Raw genomic sequence first — 4948 nt, 5'->3', positions numbered from 1 at the left:
GCCCCTTGGGCGCCAGGGGGCACGGACGCGGCGGCTCCGTTTCCTCCGGAGCCTCCAGCCTCGGCTCCTGCCTTCTCCTCTCCAGGTATGGGGTCCACCATCGCGGAAACGTGTCCTTTTGTGGGGTCTCTGCGAATGACATGGAGGGAAATCACGGGGTACATTTGAGAGCAGTTCCTCCCCTCCCCCTCCCCCTCCCCATTCATATCCATCCCATCCCAACTTAAGCCGCTTTGGGATGAGGTTTAGAGGCCGCATGGGACGTAGATCATAATAAGGATGCCCCGAAAACACAGGCAGCCCAGGGTGGGGGTGTGGGTACGAGTGCACAGCGAGCAGCCTCAATCTCCTGAGCCCCGGAGCGCGGGCAGAGGCGGTGGCCACGCTCCCCGGGGCTTCTGGCCCGTTAGATGCTTTTTCTTCCTGCTTCAAGTTAAGATGAAAAAATCGAGGTGCAGGCAGTAGCCGGGCAGGAGGCCGCTGGAGGATTCCCGGGAGGATTAGCCTATTTGTTTGTAGCTTAGGCGGGCAACCGGGGGATGCCGCTTTTCAAGAACAAAAAAAGAAGAGGCCTGTTCACTCCCCACAGTGCCCTGCTGCGAAGACCCCATTGGCCTAGGGAAGAAGTTATGGTTGATTTCTCCCTGCCAACGGAGACCCAGGCATGGGGTCCAGAGGGGATGGAAGGGCTGAGAGAAATGCCTCAATCTCAAAAGGCCTCTCCGGGAGGGGTGATCGATCTTTCTCCTGCCTCTTGGTTAGGGTTTGCTGGGAGCTGTGCCCACGCCACCCCCACCCCCGTGTTTGCCGGGGATGAAGAAGGCGCCTAGGTCCTCCCAGATGCACCCGATCCTTCCAAGTCTGATGTGCTAAAGGCACCATCCACCCCCAGTCTAGGCTCAGACACCTGCCCCCAGATGCCCTCCGAGTCCCCCTCCCACCCCCGTATCCCAGCGAGGTGGATTTGAGGGGCTCCTGCAGCCCTGCCGCACCCGGTTCCCCAGCCCGTTCTCTTACCGCACGTCCTGGGATCTGGCCCTGCGCGGAGGGCTTTTGTTAGCAGCTCGCCGCTCTCCCTCGCGCCTCTTCAGTCCCCGCGCCGGCGGGGTCGGATTACTGCCCGCTGCAGCCTCAGTCGGAGCCCCAGCTGCCACTGCAGCCGCCACCAGCGTCTCTCCATGGGCCCCGCACACACCCCACACACTACCCACTCGCGGAAGGGGGAGAGCGATATGGTTTCCCTAAGATAACGCAGCTCTTCTCCCTTTCCTCTCACTGATTCTCAGAAAGAGAATTGGTTCCATCGCTGCTGCATCCACCGCCGCCTCTCCAGCCACGAAGGTGCCGCAGGTTTTTGATACCCCTGGCGCCTCCTGGTGGACACTCAAGGGTGTTGGTTTGTTAGGGTGAAGAAGAGGAATTAACACACACACACACACACATATTATATGTTTCTTACAATACTTTAGGGAATAGTTTGGCTTATTTCTCAAGGGGATTATTAAGAAGCAAAATTGATAGTGAATAATAGGGAAGAGATATGGCTCCTGATCCAAACTGTGATGTTATTTTTTAAGAAAAACTAAGGGCATTCAGATAGGTTTGAGGCAGACATAAGATGTGACTAGTGTTTAATGCAACATTTTGGGATTTCCTGATTCCTAACACAAATTAGTACCATTCAGTGAGTATTGTTTTGAGACACCTTCTCCCTCCACCCCTATTTTGAGTGATAGTGGCTACAGGAGTCAGAAGGAGGAGTCCTTGAGGGAGAGGGGGTTGGAGGTTGGGTAGGATATAACGGAGAGCAGGGTGAGCCATGTTGCTAATAACCTTCACATTGTCATGCAGTGAGGAGCAAGTGAAAGGCTTAAAGCAGGGAAGTTATATGATTTGATTTATATATTAGGAATATAACTCTGGCAACAATGCAGTGAGTGCTTTAAGAGGGCCAAAAGGAGGTAATGATTGGGGCCTGAAAGGGAACAACAGTGTAGGAGCAGTTTGGTGAGAGTTAGGGGTACAGATTCCTAAAATGGAGAGCAAAGCAATACTCAAAGACAGCTTGGCCCTGCAGTGTGAGGAGCAGTGAGTGGTCAAAGATGACTTACAGGAGCAATGAGGTGTCTGGTTGTAGCACAGACTGAGCGTGGAAGCAGGAGGGAGGATTGGGTGGTTAGTATGGAGGGCCAGGGACCGATGGGTTCCTTTTGGACCCCTTGAGGTGGACGTGTTGCTCCTCAGCAGGCGGCTGGGTAAGGTATGTCAGAAGCCTGGACTGGATCTAGAGTTTAAGGCATCATCACTGTGCGTGAGGTTCCTAAAACCAACAGTGTGAGTGAGATCGCCAGGGAGGGCTGGTGGAGCAATAGGGAGGTGGGCAGGTCATTGATGGGGCTGCTAAAGGACCAGGAGTCCATAAAAGGGACCAGTGAGGACAGGCAGGAAAGCGTGGTCTCATGGAAGCGAACGATAGAGCACTTCAGAAGGAGGGTGTGTCCAGAAGATTTTTCCTGGAATAATATATCCACTGAACCGTGGTCAGAGTGTCTTTGGTGACATCAGCAAACACAGCTGCAGCATTGTACTGCGGGCTCATGCCAAACCACCGGAAGTTGAAGTGCAATGAGAGATGAGAAAGTGAGAGTTATTGACTCTTGACATTTGCATGAGACTGTTACAGACCGAAGGGTGTGAGATTTTGTACTTCTTGCATGCGAACAGGGTCACAGATGCTGGCAGAAGACATGAGACTCTTGGATCAGAAACAAAGGACTTTGGTACGAGTGGCACAGCAAGCAGCATAAGGTTAATGTTTCTGTTGGTTTGCCTTGCTCCCCAAGTCCCATGGAGCAGTGAAGAGGTGGGCTCAGATAGATACGGGACATACAGTGCGTGGTGTGTCACAGCTGAAAGACCCTAAGTTAGTCAGCCCTAACCTGTTAAAGGGGTTTTAAAGCAAACCTGTTCAACCTTTTCTTTAGAGGGAGGCTTAAGAGTTATAAACACACTAGCCCTAGCTGGTTTGGCTCAGTGGATAGAGCATCGGCTGCGGACTGAAGGGTCCCAGGTTCGATTCAGGCCAAGGGCACATGCCCGGGTTCTGGGGTCAATCCCCAGTAGGGGCCGTGCAGGAGGCAGCCGATCAATGATTCTCTCTCATCATTGATGTTTCTCTCTCTTCCTCTCTGAAATCAATAAAGAAATATATTTTTTAAAAAAAAGAGTTATAGCCTAAACTGGTTTAGCTCAGTGGATGGAGCGTCAGCCTGCGGACTAAAGAGTCCCGGGTTTGATTCCGGTCAAGGGCATGTACCTGGGTTGTGGGCACATCCCCGGTGGGGGATGTGCAGGAGGCGGCTTATCGATGTTTCTCTTCCATCGATGTTTCTGACTCTCTATCTCTCTCTTTCCTCTCTGTAAAAAATCAATAAAATATATTTAAAAAAAACAACAAAAAAGAGTTATACACACTAGTCGTTCAAATGCCAGCTCAGCCAGGCTGTGTGTTTTGAGGCAAGTTTCTTAGCCCCTCTGAGCCTCAACTTCCTCAAAGGAGGAATGAATAATATAGATCGAGATACACCCCTAGAAATAACAATTTACTAAGAACCCTGTTAGATCCTTTAATATAATAGCTCGCAGTCAGTTTGGGCCGCTGTAACAAAGTATGCACTGACTGGCTTAAACAACACTTTATTTCTCACAGTTCTGGAGATTGGGAAGTCCAAGATCAAGGGGCGGGCAGATCTGGTGCCTGGTGAGGACTCACTTTCTGGCTTGCAGATGGCCATTTTCTTGTATCCTCACATGGAGGAAACCAGAGAGATAGCAAGTTCTCGCCTGCCTTTCTTGTAAGGGCACAAATACATCACGAGGGTTCCATCCTCATGACCTAATCACATCCCAAAGGCCTCATCTCCAAATACCATTGCATTGGGGATTAGGGTTCCAACATATAAATGGGGGGCGGGGTAGACAAACATTCAGTCCATAGCACTCACTTATTTTGGACAAAAACCCCACAAAACACCTTATCTAGTGTAGGAATTACTATCACTTAAATTCCTTTTGATCATCCCCCACCACCCACCTCAGCTCTGCACTTATGTTCCATTCCCCTTCTTAATATAATTCTATTCACAGAGTAGAGATTATTCACTCCAAAGTTCTAAATCCGAAGTTGGTAAACTATGGGCCACATCCACTGGCTGTTTGTAAATCAAATTTTATGGGAACACAGTCATGCTTGTTTGTTTACATATTATCTATACTGCTTTTCATGAAAAAAAAAATGACATAATTAGATAGATTTGACAAAGATTGTATGACTCCCAAAGCTTAGAATATTTACTGTCAGGTTCTTCACAGAAAAATATTACCAATACCTGTTCTAATTACTGACAACAGCTTGTGGCAGTTCTCTATTTTCTTACACCTCCGAATTCACGGATCCCCCGCTCCGGGATAAAGGATTGTAGGCATTTTCTACTTGCCAGTGAGCACGATGCTAAGGTTGGCCAGTAGAGGGAGCCGGAGGGACGTTGCAGGAGGAGGGTGCTTTTTGCTTTTTCTTGCTCCTGCTGCATGATGGGAGGTGCAAGTGTGTGGGCACATCCTGTGGCATCCTACTCCAGCTGCGTGCCTAGAGCAGTCCCATGGTGACCTTGCAGCCCAGAGCCCAGCCTAATGAGCACCTTCCCCACTGAGCCTTCTTGAGGCAGACACCACATGCTCTGAGCCTTGTGCCATGACGTGACTCTCTCACCAGCCTTATCCCTTCCTTGAAGATTATTTCCTGCTTGCCTGGCAACTATGAAACAGCTATTCCCCAGACAAAATTCTATGTTGTCCCTATGCGCTGCAATCACATCTTCTCCAATGAGGTCTGAACTCCAGCGTTTACGAGGGGCTCCCCTTCCAAGTCAGCAGGTTTGATGCTCTAACC

The sequence above is a fragment of the Myotis davidii genome, unplaced genomic scaffold, assembly GCF_000327345.1.
Source record: "Myotis davidii unplaced genomic scaffold, ASM32734v1 scaffold17, whole genome shotgun sequence".
Lineage (NCBI taxonomy): Eukaryota > Metazoa > Chordata > Mammalia > Chiroptera > Vespertilionidae > Myotis > Myotis davidii.
The sequence above is the reverse complement of the archived record's forward strand: the minus strand, read 5'-3'. Positions refer to the sequence as shown.